Below are 17,402 nucleotides of genomic sequence, written 5' to 3' on the forward strand. Positions count from 1 at the left end.
CTCGTTTTGAAGTCAATACAGGCAGCGTATAGAGTTATTCAATAATTATTTTCTTTTATTCAATAGATCTTTTAAAACTGGCACACAGCCAACACGTTTCGTTCCAGATTCTTTGCCAGAGGGAACTTAATCAGGGCTCCTATCTTTTCTGTTAGGAAAATACCCATAAGGGTGTGTATATTACGAGAATCCAATCACATAGGGCATAAGTTAACTCCATGCGCGCTAGCGGAATTCCGCTCTCATGCTGTGATTTGCGAAAACGCATGTTACGTGACGAGCTGGGCTCTGAATCAGCGTGCGAGGAGGCTACGCCATGACGAGCCCAGCTCGTCATCAGCGTGGAAGGGGTTAAACCTCAATTTGTGGTGTGTACAGTAAGGTATCTCGTAATTTCAACTATTAATCATATGCTCTGTGTGGAAATGCGATGTACCTCCCTTTCGGTTTGATGCACAGGATTTCTCACGGCTCCAAATTAGCGGACGTGAGAACTTAATATATATTGAGTGGCATCAAATAATTTTTTTTATTCACCAATCAGCAGTACAGTGGCGAATCGATGTATAGGCTGATGAATGGGAGGATCTGCATGTCGTGGTGTGATAACCGGCAGCCTTTGTGTAATACTGTTTACAACACACCAGAGCTTTAAATGGACTCGCGTCACGCAGTGATTGACAGTGCAGGGTCTCTAGACAGACCCCGCACTGTCAATCAGGTGCGCCGCGACCACTGCGGTGAAAGTGCTTCAGTCCCACCCAAAACTCTGGTACATTTCTTGTTAACTTTATTATAAATACAGACACAAATAATGAAATATAACAGAACAAAATACTGGCCAGGTGGCAAACTTAGGGGCTGATTACAGCATACAGGGGCGAACAGGAGGCAAGTAGGGAGAAAACCAGTGAGAAAATGTAAGAGACTTGTGGAGTAAGCGAGAAGTGGGCGTAAGAGGGGCAGAACTAGCGAGAGAAGTGCAGAGGATGGGTAAAGATGAGAGGCGAGTGGAGCAGACACGTTGATGTAAAGGCACGGAACCAGCAAGAGACAGGAAGAGCCTGGTCAGAGGAAAAGGGCAGTGGCTGGGCTTTAAATGGGCCGGCACTCACAGGTACTGAGTACCAGCACTTCTTATTTGCATCACTATAAGTGCTGCACTTCTCTACTGCCGAGGAGAGTACCGACACCCATGAAAAGTAGGCTCACTTGGTGCAACTGCTGGCGAGCACTAGGCTGTCAGCGTTGGAACCTATCTGACATCCAAGACCCTTCTGTACTCCTGAGCTGAGCTGCTGCTGAACTCATCACCCTGGGCTTTTTGCCTGATGTCTCTGTGTTCACCATCACACTGTGCTTGACAGTGGAGGGCCTGTTTAGGCCCTGTGCAGTTAATCACATTCACACTGTTGTGTGGATTTGTGCAAACACAGGTATGGAGCCAGCAGGCTCACAGCGGCTATTAAAATAACAATGGGAGGTAAGTAGTTTAAAATGGCTTTAATCCCATCTGAGACTTTGTGTGAGTGTTTGCATACGTCTGTGTGCTTGCCTGCTTGTGTGTGCCTGCTTGTTTGTGCCTGTTCTTCTGTGAGAGAAGGAGGGAGGGAACCAGGACACTCTCAGGAGATATTTTAAGGTGAATGTGGGGAAAGCTTTTGTGTACGCATGTGCTTGTTTCTTTCTGTGTGTGCACACTTGAGAGTATATAGTATTGTGCCAAACAACAACAAATAACGGGATGGCATTAAGAAGCAGCAAATATTACAAAACAAGGGCTTTCATTTTGTGTAAGGAGTTAATCTGTTTTTTTGACATAAATGCATTTCTCATGTTTGATATGCGCTGAAAGAAACTGGTACAGAAGTCATTATGTCTGATCCCATCTTGTCTGTAGCCCCGCCCCGCGCCCTGCCCACTTCCCACACCTCTAGCTCATTTTAATGAGTACCAGCACGTATTTTTTCCCCATTTAAAGCACCACAACGCAGACAGCCTTCTTTTCGGCGTGTGTTGGAGACCACACTCCAGGGGCAGTGGGAGTTTTAGAGCACATTTTTGGTTGAACACAGAACTGGAGCCTCTGTCAGATCTAATTAAGACCGGGATACAGACCCAGCATGCACTTAGGATGGGAGGGCGCAGACATGCACAGACAGAGCTCCAGACAGGACACACAGACACGTTGCAAGACAGTGAGACAGCAGAGAATGTTGTCTCCCTGTGTAAATGAGGCGCAACAATTACACCAGGACGGCTGCATAAACTGCACTTTAATCCTACGCTCTTGGCTCTGAACTACAAACACAGTGAAAAATACAGGTACACATGTTTGAGGTGCCAATTTTCATTCATTAAAAAGGTTACTTTCAGACCCTTGCACAAGTAACACTCTCTGTAGCCTGCATAGATGCATGGACGCACGGAAGCATAGATGTGTAGATATATGGATGCATAGATGGAGAAGTGTGGCTCAAGTGGTTGGAGCGGCAGTCCCTGATGCAGAGGTCTGGCCTGGACCAGGGTTCAATTCCCCGCCTCGGTGGGTCTTGGGCTCAAATTTCCCTGGACCTGACAATTCTCGCCTCTGTGCCTATTCCAATCATGGAGTCCCACTCTGTAACTCTGGGCAATAGCTTGCTTAATCTCCACAACGGCCCCTCGCAGCGGGATGCCTGGCTTTCACTTTGGGGATGCCCAGTAATGGGTTATCTCGCAGGGGAATACCAGGACGGGTTCCCTAAGCAAGCGCTGGGACGCTTTCGGGCAGCCATGCGCTCTACAAATCAAATTTCATTTCATTTCATTCATAGATGAGTGGTTGCATCGTTACATGGATGCAGGGATGTATACATGATGGATGACCAGATGCATGCATTGATAGATGCATAGATGCATGCATTGATGGATGTATGGTTGTATACATGATGGATGCCTAGATGCAATTCTTTGTTCATCAACCGATATTCCAGTGGTAAAGAACTCCAGAGTTTAGGGGCAAGGTGGGAGAAGGATCGTCCTCCCCATCTCTCACTCCTGACCTTCGTTAACTTTTGAAGTTCCTCTGTGCTTGAGCGCAAACACCTGTTTGGAATGTAAGGGGAAACTAGACTCTCGATCTTTCTGGGACCCTTATTATGGCAAACTCAGTCGTTTTTTGACCAGTATTTTGAAGTTTTTTTCTGGCCTCTACTGGGAGCCACTGAAGCCCAGTTAGGTGCTTTTTCACTGACTCCCATCCCGTGCCGGAGCATTGCACAGCAGCCGCGCAGCTGCATTCTTCTGCACCACCTGCTATCTATGAGTCACATATTTGGGTGCCACCAGGAATAATGAGTTTCCATAATCTAACCGCGAGGTGACTAAAGAAAGGGCCACTGTCTTCCTAAGCTGTGTAGGAATCCTGTCTAGAATTTTACAATGATTTCTGAGTAGTCCAAAACAGGTAGCTCCAACTTTTGCAGCCTGTGTCACCATGGAGAGATCCATTTCTAGCCAGAAGCATAGATTTTTTATTATTTCTTTGGATATAGGTGGATTGCCTAGGCAAGCAGGCCAGTCTGTGGTGGGCCGGGGTATTGCCTTACTCCCCAGGAACAGTAACTCTGTTTTGTCCCCATCAAATTTTAGACAGCTTTTTCTCATTCACTCAGTGACTTTTTCCAAACAAGAAGATAATCCCTCAGCATCCTTGATATTTTTTGGCTCCAAGGAGATAACCAACTGAGTGTCATCAGCATGGGACGTCACAGAGATGTAAAACTCCAGGGCAATCTAAGCCAGTGGTTCCATGTACACATTAAAAAGCGTAGGGCTCAAAGAGGAACCCTGTGGTACCCCACACTTCAGTGACATAGTCTTGGAAAGGGTAGTGTTCTCCGGTGCTTGAAATGATCTATCTTCCAAGAACAATGTCAACAATTTCAGCATAGTGCCCTGTATCCCAATGTCTGAGAGCCTTCTACGCAATATATGACGTTCTACCGTATCAAAGGCGGACCTCAGATCCAATAGGAGCGAAGCAGCTGATTTTCCCTGGTCTAACGATCTTCTGAATTCCGCCACCACCACCAACAGAGCAGACTCTCCATTCTGTCTTTCCTGCTCATTTTTTTGCCATCTATTTTGCCTCTTCTGCTCTGTTTAGGTCTCGCTTACGCAGCATGCATGCGCTGCTTAGGAGGGGACCTCTTGGAATCGATCAGCTTTTTTGCCGGAAAACGTGCACGCTTTGCATTGCTTTCAATTGCAATGCTTGCACGTTTGGCATTTCCCTTACGGGAGCGAGCTTTGGTGACATCTGTTTGTAATTATCTTGCAAACAGATGGTGCCCCTTCTCTCTCCCGCAAGGGAAACACTGTTTGTGCTCTCGGCCGCACTCCCCCACCCCTCCCACTTGTTTACCGAGCGTCAGTTAACCCGCGGCCTACGCCGAGAGAGTTTTTTCTACTTGTTGGGGCTTCCTCGTGCTTCAATGTTTTAACTATTTTTAGTTCATGTAATTTGGATTATGCCCAATACATGTTTAGTTATGTTTAGGATTAACTTTTTTATTAGAACTAAAATAACACCTCTTGGGATGTTAACGTACTGCAGAAATAGTTCACAAAACCCCAGTGCATTTCCCAGGCAGTGCAGCTTTTGCGTGGATAATCACACTATTTGATGTGTAAGGAACAGCAGCCAGGGTTTAAGTTACTTAATGCAACCCATGAAGATCTCCTATTGAATGAGTGCAGCTTATGCGGCAAAGTTTTATTGTTTGGTGCTTTGGTGGGTTCACTTCATTCATTTTATAGAAACTCAAGCTGTTCAGTGTCAGGGGTGTGCAACAACCTCACAATGCGTACTCTAAATGGAGGGCATTGATAAAAGTTGATAGTATTCTCCAGTAGTACTCATTTTATCCAAATAGGAAAGATGAGATGCTGAGTTGGTTCAATCTGTGTTCAAATTGCTGTGATCAAGGCATACTCTGATTCATGCATTACCCCACTGAGCAGGCGCAGGATTAGGGGAGACATGACTAAAGTGAGCCAGGTTTCCTAGAAAGTGCCTTGCAGCTCCTCCTCTCCTCCTCTCTGCAGAGACCCTGCCTTCTGTTAAAATTGTGTTTGAGGAATCAGTGCAGCGGTTTCCAGGCAACCTGGTACTGAGCACTGCGAGCAAAGTCCTCATTCATCCTAAGCAGGCGCCGTACCGAGTCCAACTCTCGGAACAGCACTGGGATGATTTTAACCCCATGCGCGCTCGTGATGGAACCGTTCCGTCACGAGCCTCGGGTGGGCTGAGCAGGTGACGGAACGGTTCCGTCATGGCCCGCTCGCCGCGCCTGCGCGGCTCGAATTCCGTGTGCGCGAGCGTTCTATTAGGCGGACGGGGCCCTGACGGAACCGTTCCGTCACAAGCACAGCTCACCCAAGGCTCGTGACAGAGCGGTTCCATCACGAGCACGGGAGCGCCGCGCGGCCCCCCTCCCCCTTAGCACTGCGGCAGACTAGCCGGCGCAGTTAAGGGGTTAAATCCTATTTGATCTGTTGACAATGTTTTTATTTTGTCATAGGCAAAATTGCTAGAAGGAATCCTCGCTTAAATGTTAGATACCATAGTGGAGCTCATGCCAAATGTCTTATACCTATGCAGTGCATAGTGGAGTCCCAGGTAGCGATGGAAACAGCATAATACCCTGATTTGCAGCTAGCAGATGTAATATCCGCTTTCCTCTCTCGACAGTTGTCGGTGTTGTTTCCCCATCCCTCTGAAGCTGTCTTTGTTTTTTCTTCGTCTCTGTAACTGTATTGGCATTTATATAGCGCACTACTTACCCGTAGGGTCCCAAGGCGCTTCGACCGCTGCGAAACCCTTCCTGGCTTCCCTGAGAGATGGTCCCTTAATGGGTATCTCCAGGGTGAGACCAGGCATCCCCGGCGGTCTGGTGGGGCCGTTAGTGAAGATGAGGCAAGCTAATGCCCAGAGTTGCCGAGTGTGATCGCTGATCAGAGTGGGCACCGAGGCGAGAGAATTATCGAGTCCGCTGACCCTGGTCCAGAAACCTGCCGCGCCGGGAATCGAACCCTGGCCCCGGGCCGTCCTCTGCTCTCGGGTCTGCCGCCTCTAACCAGTGAGCCACACTACTTCACAAGGTCTCTCTGAAGCTATGTCTCTTTATTATTTTATCACCACGTGGTATGAAACCTCAAACATTTGAGCCAGTACAGTACAATACCCTCCCTGTTGTCCTCCGTGTTTGACCTTTATGTCTCTCTCTCTTCAGCCCTGCAGCAGAGTGGAAGGAAATCTCCTGTTATATGTAGCGCCTCGTGTGGCTTTCCTCACCGCGCGCTACATTAGTAGTATTTGTTTACAATGGAGTCGAGCTCCTGTCCACCGGAGTCATCTGGTGGAGTTAGGAGTGTTGTCTTACGTTGATCTTCATCAAAGCCTCAGTCGGACAGAAGACCTAAGGCCGGTTTTCGTTTTCCATGTTGGTTGTGGCAGCTCACACCGAGAGCGCCTTCTCATTTGTCGAGATAGGCACACTTACTCCCACCTGTTTCGACAGCGATGAATTGTGTTCATTATTGCAGAGGGTGTGAATAGAGAGAGAACAAGCATTGGCATAGCCAATAGGTCTCGCCTTTGGTACCTGCTGCATAACTAAATACTTAAAAGGCCCCAAAGGCGAGACCTATTGCCAATGTTTGTTTTCCTTTTCTGCTCTTTTCTCTGCTCTCTGTTTTTCCTTTTCTGCTCTTTTCTCTGCTCTCTGTTTTTCCTTTTCTGCTCATTTCTTCCCTCTTCCCACTGTTTCCTCAAGGCCTGGCTTTTTGACAGAGAGCTTGCAGCCCATTGCCCAGATACCACCCCCCCCCCCCCCGGTGACAGAGCCACATCTGTCAATATCCCATCATCTGCAGCTCTGCAATGGCTCCCAGTAGAAGAGAGGTGTATGTTTAAGGCTCTTTGCATCTGTCTCGGGCTCTCTCAGATTGAGGGCCGTCTCTGTGTTCTGCCTCCGCACCGCTGGCGACTGCTGTGAGAGTGAGAGAAGCTGCCTGGGGTTCAGATCTTTTATGATCCTGGACTAACATCTGGGAGAGCCTCCCTTGAACACCAGACCGCAAACACGTGTGTTCACCTTTGAGAATAAACAGAGGTGCTTGTCTATGGGAGTGGGATCTGGGGCCACGAAGACGACAGATGACATCCAGGTGTGGTTATTGATCCTGTAAAGAGAGGTCCACAGACAGGCATGAAGACAAGTTGGAGCAGCCTTAGAAAGACTAGATATGACGCCACAAGAACCTATCTGGAACGATCTCAGGGAAAGCAACACATCTCCACTTCAGGCATTACCCAGAACCCCGAGACACATTCTTTAGCTATGGTGCAAGCGCACAACCAGGGCGACCAGTGGCCACGTACAGCGCCAGTGACCACAGGCTGCAGACAGAGCAAGACACAGAAGGATCCAGTGATCTCAACCAGTGACCAAGTACAGCGCCAGCGTCCACAGGCTGCAGAATGAACAAGACACAGAAGGATCCAGTGATCTCAACCAGTGACCAAGTACAGCGCCAGAGTCCACAGGCTGCAGACAGAGCAAGACACAGAAGGATCCAGTGATCTCAACCAGTGACCAATTACAGAGCCAGTGTCCACAGGCTGCAGACAGAGCAAGACACAGAAGGATCCAGTGATCTCAACCAGTGGCCACGTACAGCGCCAGTGTCCACAGGCTACAGACAGAGCAAGACACAGAAGGATCCTGTGATCTCACACAGTGACCGAGTACAGCGCCAGTGTCCACAGGCTGCAGACAGAGCAAGACACAGAAGGATCCTGTGATCTCACACAGTGACCGAGTACAGCGCCAGTGTCCACAGGCTGCAGACAGAGCAAGACACAGAAGGATTCAGTGATCTCACACAGTGACCAAGTACAGTGCAAGTGTCCAAAGACTGCAGACTGAACCAGACACAGAAGGATCCAGTGATCTCTACCAGTGACCAAGTACAGCGCCAGTGTCCACAGGCTGCAGACTGAACCAGACACAGAAGGATCCTGTGATATCAGCCAGTGACCAAGTACAGCGCCAGTGTCCACAGGCTGCAGACTCAACCAGACACAGAAGGATCCAGTGATCTCACACAGTGACCAAGTACAGCGCCAGTGTCCACAGGCTGCAGACAGAGCGAGACACAGAAGGATCCAGTGATCTCACACAGTGACCAAGTACAGTGCCAGTGTCCATAGGCTGCAGACAGAGCAAGACACAGAAGGATCCAGTGATCTCACACAGTGACCAAGTACAGCCCCAGTGTCCACAGGATGGAGACTGAACATGACACAGAAGGATCCAGTGATCTCAACCAGTGACCAAGTACAGCACCACTGTCCACAGGATGGAGACTGAACATGACACAGAAGGATCCAGTGATCTCAACCAGTGACCAAGTACAGCGTCAGAGTGTGGTGATCTGCATTGTCTACTGCTTGTTGTGATTCCATCCTTAGCGTTGTGGGGGCGTTGTGGAGATTAAGCAAGCTATTGCCCAGAGTTGCAAAGTGGGACTCCATGATTGGAATAGGCACCGAGGCGAGAATTATCAAATCCGTGGAATATTAAGCCCAAGACCCGCCGAGGCGGGGAATTGAACCCTGGTCCCGGGCTAGACCTCTGCATCAGGGTCTGGCGCTCTAACCATTGAGCCACACCATTGAGCCAGACTGAACAAGACACACAGATCCAGTTTTCTGAACCAGGGACCAAGTACAGCGCCAGCGTCCACAGGCTGCAGATGGAGTAAGACACAGAAGGATCCAGCGATCTCACACTGAGGCAACCAGTGGTCAGGCACTGTGCAAGTGACTGAAGGCCACAGACTCAACAAGGCACAGAGTTATCCATTGATCACACACTAAGGCAACTAGTAACCAAGTACAGTACCAATGGCTGCCAACAGGAAACAAGCAGAAGCAAACCCAAATACTCAATTTCAGAGAACGGGGGATATACAACAGACTACAGATACTACAAGTGGATTTGTGTGCATTTAACACATTTTTTGTTTTATACATCCGTTGTATTACGCACCAAACTGCGGAAAGGTAATACCACCTCCCTGCATTGGACAGGAGATGCCATTAGCAAAAAAATGCTGGTGCCAATTTTCCATAAATAAATGCAGAAAAACATGCAGCAACCTAATATTTGCAAAGTAATACTCAGTTTTTTTCATTTCACAATTATTCAAGATCAATGAAAGTGGAAACATAATGACTGCAGTGGAAAAATGACCCCAAATCACTCAGTAATATCTATATGAGAGGCAGGGACAAGTAATATCGTCAGGGTCCCCGGAATTATGGGATTGTGCGGCTGCATGGTTTATTGCATAATTATGGATTTTCCGCATTTGCCACATTATCCATCACCTGCTGCATAATCTGCATATTTTAACAAAAAAATATGTTTCTAGCTCAAATGGGTCAAGGGTTACTAAAAGCCCAGTGACACTTGCTGCTGTGGAGGGAGAGGCCCTCTGCAAAGGTTGACTGACCACCTTTCTGTTGCTTATTGCTATATTTGAGTGTTATTGCGACCAATGACCCGACAGTGTTAACAAGTGTAAAAATGATAAAATAATGAAGTGCTAATACCACTAAATGTTCCGCCGCATAATTTGCTTTTATTGCTGCATAATTTACTCAAACCTGCCCATAATTTGGCACTCCCTTGCCGCATAATTCCAGTGACCCTAAATATAGGCAATACAACTCTAGAATCCCCTCCTGGCAAAGACAAGAAGCGTTCAGGAGCCCCTGGAAGACAGGCTGTTCCCAAGGCGATGCCGCAAAGGCCAGATAGAAGCACCTGCAACCAGCAGGAGAGAATGGGCAAAACAGATCTGAAGATGGCGCCCAGCACTGGAACCACCATGTGAGGAAGAAGAACATGCACAGCGATCTCTCAATATAGTTTCCTGCACTCCATGCATAAGTACAGCTACACACATGCAACGGTACAGTATATATGTAACCTGACTTGCATGCATGACACAAAAACACTACAGTGACACATTTCTTTACACCCACAGTGCTTAATTTGTAAAAAAATATAAGTGCCAGGGCTCTCGTCAGCAGGTAATTGCAGCTTGAACCACATATTGCCCCTGCCAGCGGCACCCATGATAGTAACAGCACAACTGTTAACCATCACAATGCTAGAAATGTGGCAATTCAGACTATTTCAGGTACCCTAAAGCTATAAGAATGGCTTAAGCGAAAGCTGATGGTAATTTTTAATGTATAGTGAATTAATAAATAACTGTTGTTGTGGTAGTCTCTAAAATAGACAGACAGCACCACCTTGTGGCAGACTGTCACACGCCCCTGTGTTCACAATTAAGTGCTGGTGCTGAGCACCAGAAACCTCTGTCTCAAATTAAGCACAGTACCAGTGCATACCTAAGCATCCTAACTCTTACCTTCTTAGTGCTTTTGCATTATTACACACCAAGGTGCAGCAACAAAAACACAATATTAGTACAACTGTGTTCCTCTTAAATGACATCACCAAACCCTACTCAACTGTGGTACGCAATGGACAGACTCTTCTACTCAACCAACCCCATAAAGGAGCAGGTAACCTGTCCTCAAGTGCGCTTTGTACCTTGTCATGGTTATGAAGGCTTTATAAATACAACTGCCATATAATACAAGTAACGACCAAGCACAGGGAAGTCACAGCAAGGTAGGGATTGAAGCAAGCAGGGACAACCCTGTGGAGTTAAAGGCAAAGGGATGTGACGAGTCCCCTCAGCTGGAGACAGAAGAAGGCACTCATAGATCGTGGCCAGATTCACCGACAACGCGAAGTCTGCACTACACCAGAATACTGCATCCTGATTGGTTCCTTGCCGGTTGATATCAACCAGAGAGATTCATAGCCAGAAGCAGAGATAATCTAAGCCCATGTATCATAAGCTCCTGATTCCATAACTTCTGCCTGCGCAGATGGCAGGGATCTAATGAAGCGCTGTGGCAGTAACCTATATCAGAGCGCGAGCGGCACTAGAAGATATGCCGCAGAACAACCTACAATCCTTCACCTTCCCGAAAAGCTGGACGACTAGGAAGATACATATGGATCTTGGCGAAAGTGACAATGGTTGTAAAACCAAAGTAAGTGCCAAGAATGATAGCTTAAAGTGCCTTACCTGCAGTGCTTAATTTGAGCAGGTGGGTTCCGGGGCGCAGCACCAGCACTTAATTGGTTTCCGGTGCTCAGCACTGGCGCTTAATTGTCAACACTACACTTATGACAGTCTGCCACATGGTGGCACTGCTCATCTAATTTAGAGATGAGCAGAACAAAGGTTATTTATGAATACAATGTACATTAAAAGTTGCTAATACTTGCCTCCCAGCCATTAGCTTTGGGGACCTGGAATAATCTGAACGGTCGCACTTGCAGGCGAGGGAGGTGGTAGAATTTGTTTTGGCAGCGATGACAGGGGCGATGGGTGATGCAAGTCACAGGGGGCCTCCTGGTCAGGGCCTTGGCACGTATTATTTGACACGTCAAGCACCGGCCTTCAGTCTGCAAAAATACATTTAAACTGTGCAATGATCCATCAAAGGCTTCATTTTGTTTTACCCATTATTTAGTAAACATATGGAATGCAAAGGGTACGGTTTTAAGAAAGCATGCATTGGTTTAATTAGTAACATTTCCTTTTTTTCATTTGAATGTCTCACAGTTCGGGAAAGTGGAAGTAAATAAAATGGAAATCAGGCACTTGAAGTGCATAATAACACTTCAGTTTCTCAAATGTTTGCATAATTACACAAAAGCAGATTACTCAAATGTAGACTCACTTAATAATTATTCATATATTCATAATAGGCTCACCAATACATAATTTAAAAATGTGATTGGGAGTAATTACAATACTTGTTTCCCTTTTCTCTTGTAGCCCTCAGAAGCCCACCCCAGTACGATTCAACAGAGAGACCATGTGACAGCAGGAGACAAGACAGTGGAATCTCAGCCACACAAAACACCTGCTATCACAAAGCACTCCTCAGAATGTACAATAACATGAAAAACACATTGCACAGTCATATTGTGAATTACATCCAAAACGACAGGGGTCTGATTTACAATAACAGTAGAAGGAAGCACTTCCGGCTAATCTGATTTACAATAGCAATAGGGGAAAGCACTTCCGGGTAATCTGATTTACAATAGCAACAGGGAGAAGTACTTCCGGGTAATCTGATTTACAATAGCAACAGGGAGAAGTACTTCCTGGTAATCTGATTTGCAATAGCAATCGGGGGGAAGCACTTCCAGGTAATCTGATTTACAATAGCAACAGGCAGAAGCACTTCCGGGTAATATGGCATACAATAGCAATAGGGGGAAGCACTTCTGGGTAATCAGAATTACAATAGCAATATCGAAAGCACTTCGAGGTAATCTGATTTACAATAGCTATAGGGGGAAGCACGTCCAGGTAACCCTCCATACAATAGCAAGAGGGGGAGCACTTTCAGGTAATCTGGCATACAATAACAACAGGGAGAAGCACTTCCATGTAATCCGATTTACAATAGCAATAGGAAGAAACACTTCTGGGTAATATGACTCACAAAAGCAATAGGGGGAGCACTTCGGTGTAATCTTGTTTACAAAAGCAATGGGGGGGAGCACTTCTGAGTAATCTGACTCAGAAAAGCAATAGGGGGAAGCACTTCTGGGTAATTTGACTCACAAAAGCAATAAGGGGAGCACTTCTGGGTAATCTGTATCATAATAGCAATAGGGGGAGCACTTCCGGGTAATCTGACTCACAATAGCAACAGGGGGAAGCACTTCCAGGTAATCTGACTCATAATAGCAATAGAGGAAAGCACTTCCAGGTAATCTGACTCAGAATAGCAACAGGGGGAAGCACTTCCAGGTAATCTGACTCATAATAGCAATAGAGGAACGCACTTCCAGGTAATCTGACTCATAATAGCAATAGAGGAAAGCACTTTCAGGTAATCTGACTCATAATAGCAATAGAGGAAAGCACTTCCAGGTAATCTGACTCAGAATAGCAACAGGGGGAAGCACTTCCAGGTAATCTGACTCACAATAGCAATAGAGGAAAGCACTTTCAGGTAATCTGACTCATAATAGCAATAGAGGAACGCACTTCCAGGTAATCTGACTCATAATAGCAATAGAGGAAAGCACTTTCAGGTAATCTGACTCATAATAGCAATAGAGGAAAGCACTTTCAGGTAATCTGACTCATAATAGCAATAGAGGAAAGCACTTTCAGGTAATCTGACTCATAATAGCAATAGAGGAAAGCACTTCCAGGTAATCTGACTCAGATTAGCAACAGGGGGAAGCACTTCCAGGTAATCTGACTCACAATAGCAACAGGGGGAGCACTTCTGGGTAATCTGTATCATAATAGCAATAGGGGGAAGCACTTCCGGGTAATCTGACTCACAATAGCAACAGGGGGAAGCACTTCCAGGTAATCTGACTCATAAAAGCAATAGAGGAAAGCACTTTCAGGTAATCTGACTCATAATAGCAATAGAGGAAAGCACTTTCAGGTAATCTGACTCATAATAGCAATAGAGGAAAGCACTTTCAGGTAATCTGACTCATAATAGCAATAGAGGAAAGCACTTCCAGGTAATCTGACTCAGATTAGCAACAGGGGGAAGCACTTCCAGGTAATGTGACTCAGAATAGCAACAGGGGGAAGCACTTCCAGGTAATCTGACTCACAATAGCAACAGGGGGAAGCACTTCTGGGTAATGTGGATTCATTTGTTTGGCCAATTAAACCCATGTAAATGTTACAAGCCAATGAGACCGCTCGTCTCTTTAATTCTACTCCTGGGCCTCGCTCCAGGTGTAAGAAACAGCCAACAAGATACACATTGTGCCTTTAAAAGCAGCTAGCTGTCACTAACTAATTATACGCTTAAAAGTCTTTGTTCCAGAAACATAAAATACAATAATTTCAGGTACAGAATGCATAGGGTGTGGTCAGGCCCCTTATCTCTTGGGCAAGCTGCCAAGTGTGAGAAGAGACTGAGAGCCAAGCTTATAACCCTCCATGTCTGAGTATCTGGGGGCACAGTCCACTCATACCCGGTCCATGTCTGAGTATCTGGGAGCACAGTCCACTCATACCCGGTCCATGTCTGAGTATCTGGGAGCACAGTCCACTCATACCCGGTCCATGTCTGAGTATCTGGGAGCACAGTCCACTCATACCCGGTCCATGTCTGAGTATCTGGGGGCACAGTCCACTCATACCCGGTCCATGTCTGAGTATCTGGGAGCACAGTCCACTCATACCCGGTCCATGTCTGAGTATCTGGGAGCACAGTCCATTCATACCCGGTCCATGTCTGAGTATCTGGGAGCACAGTCCACTCATACCCGGTCCATGTCTGAGTATCTGGGGGCACAGTCCACTCATACCCGGTCCATGTCTGAGTATCTGGGGGCACAGTCCATGCATACCCGGTCCATGTCTGAGTATCTGGGGGCACAGTCCACTCATACCTGGTACATGGAGGTGTAACAGGAGCACAGCCGAGGGCTTCAACAAAAATTGTATCGAGGCAAAAGGCTCTCTACAAAGGGCCCAGTGAATGCCAGGGATTGTATTGTTTTGTATTTATATAGCATTTACGACCCCTGGCGAGGCCTCAAAGCGCTTTTTTGCAACGAGCAACGCGCTACTCCGTATTCCAAGAAGGATTAGTGTTGCAGTAGTATAGGGATATATGAAAGTAATTTGAGTGGTGGATAGGTTAGTCAATTATTTGGATTCAGAAGGTTAGCAGAGGGATAGAAGAGGGAAAAAGGTTTGCATTTATATAGTGCTTGTTTCCCCGGATGGGGTGTTGAAGCATTTTTTTGGCGAGTAGCGCGCTACTCCAGAACCCATACAGGATTAGTGGTGAATTAGTATAGTGAAAAATAAAAGTAATTTGAGTGGTGGATGTTAGTCAGTTATTTGGATTGAGAAGGATAGCAGAGGGATAGACATTCACTCATACAGCACACAGGCAGAATTCTCTTTTTTCAGCTTCTGTAAAACCACCTAAGTGCAAGAGACAGAATATTGGTGCAGTATGTTGATTTTTCATCCGCATGGTGGCAGAAAAGGACACCGTTTGGCTTTGCTCTATAATATTGGCGACCAAGATGAACAATGCAAGTTTTTACTGGAAAATTACTGTGAAAAATCTTCTTAAAAACATTTATAATCTCAACTTGTCTGCAGATAAACAAAAAGAATATGACAACTCATCTTTACCAATAATACCCTATGTTCAGAGATTAGAGGGCTTCCATCAAATGTATATTAACAGCATTATCATTATTAGTATGAGCATTAGTTTAGTATGAGTATTAGTGTGAGTATTAGTATGAGCATGAATATTAGTATTAGCTTGAGTATTAGAATGAGCATGAGTATGATATGAGCATTAGTATGAGTATTACTATTAGTCCCAGTTCTAGTATTAGTAGTAGTAAGAGCATTAGTACTACTGCTAGTATTAGTTTTAGTATTACTACTAGTATTAGTATTACTATTAGTATTAAGCACTCTTTCACCACAGCATCCTGGCTTTAGGAGCAGAGACAAATGAGTGAAAAGAAGAAGAGAGTGAGGGAAAAAAAGAAAAGTTGACATCAGAGAAAATAAAAACAAACATCCAGGACAGGATCACTGACAGAATATCCGAAACACAAATATCGTGTGGACCGTATTTAGTGTCAAAAATATCTAGGACCAAAATATCGAGAAGGAAAGTGCATACAGGTAAGTACAGATTTACTATTCTTAACTCCGCATCCCCTTACCTTGAAGATATATATATCCTCAAGGTACTTACAGTGAAGCTATATATAGTCAACTTTGATCACCTAGTGAACCGTACCTTCATGCTATTTTTGTCCTCGATATTCCTGACACAATATTTTTTTTTTCAATATTTTGTCTGCACACCCAGGAGAGCAGATAAGGTTGCAGATTCTTTACATCTACCTGCAGGAGAGGTTCCTCTGTCCACAGAATCACGTTTAAGGGGCCGGGAGATGCTTCTACTCAGCAGCTAACACACACCGCTCCCAGAGCTGGAGGCAGTTGTAAAAGGCCAGTCTGCGTACAGCTTGGAGTGCGGAGGTAGGCAGACCAAACAGTTATGCGCAAGATATGGCCCTGCAAGAGATCCAGGTATCTCCAAAGCTAGGACTAAGATCTCATAATAAGATCTCGATTTTTGCAGAAGTTAAATACCTTCTAGAAGCATGGTGTCTGATTTTTTTATCACAATGGCGCTGTGTAGAACAGTGGGAATGATGGTAGCCGCACTAGTCAACCTCATACTGAGCACGCGCCAGATACATCTCTCGGATAACTTCTAGAGCACGATAAACAGTCTGATCTCCGCCTGTATCTGGAAAGACAAAGAGGTATAATCCCACTGCAGAAACTAAGAAGTAGCAAATCCAGAGGCGGGGTGGACCTCCCAGTCTTCTCTCTATGTCAGACAACTTCTACGGCCAGACAGGTCACCTGGTGGCCAACAGCGGGTTCTTCAAGCATCCCTCCATGGGCAGCACAGAGGCTGACCTGGCTACATCCCATTCCTCTTAAGAAGACTCGCACCATACTCCAGGCAGTTCTCCATTTATCGAAAATAATAAAAGAATAATAAATGTCATTAAAAAGATGGACAATGCTTTACCAATAAAATTAAAAATTCCGACATCCCCTGGATTTGGTTTAATCCACTCACTATGCTAAACTCCCAAACTGTCTTCTGGGAGAAGTGGTATCCTCTTGTTAAAAAGGGTTCCAAAGACAACCGGTAACCAAAAACCCTTTTATGTTGCCCGGCGGTATCGCCTCTATGACCCACCGATATTAATTAATGAAGAAGCAGGCGCTGGAGACTGGAAGGCGGGAAACGAGGATTTTATTCTCTCCGGAGGAGAACACATCAATTCAGACAGCAAGTATCGTCACGAGGTGCTCTAACCACATCTCTGAGGCCTGGCCTCTTATACTGGAGTTTACGACCTTTATTACACATAACATATTCTCGCAATACTTTAGTACTAGAAAGAACATCCTCGGAATCTCCCCTTCAGACCCGTTCCCACATACATTTACAGTCGGATTCCCCACCCCGGTCACAACAGGTGATAGTTGTCACACAGCAGGGCATTCCGCCGATTCACGGAATGCATGGGGTTGATCGGATCTCATGGGGTGGGGGCTTTGATCGGTTCGGGGGTCTTTTGATGGGGAGGGGAGGCTTCCTACTGTACGGGGTAATAAACAGTATCCGT

Source organism: Lissotriton vulgaris, chromosome 7, assembly GCF_964263255.1.
Source record: "Lissotriton vulgaris chromosome 7, aLisVul1.2, whole genome shotgun sequence".
Lineage (NCBI taxonomy): Eukaryota > Metazoa > Chordata > Amphibia > Caudata > Salamandridae > Lissotriton > Lissotriton vulgaris.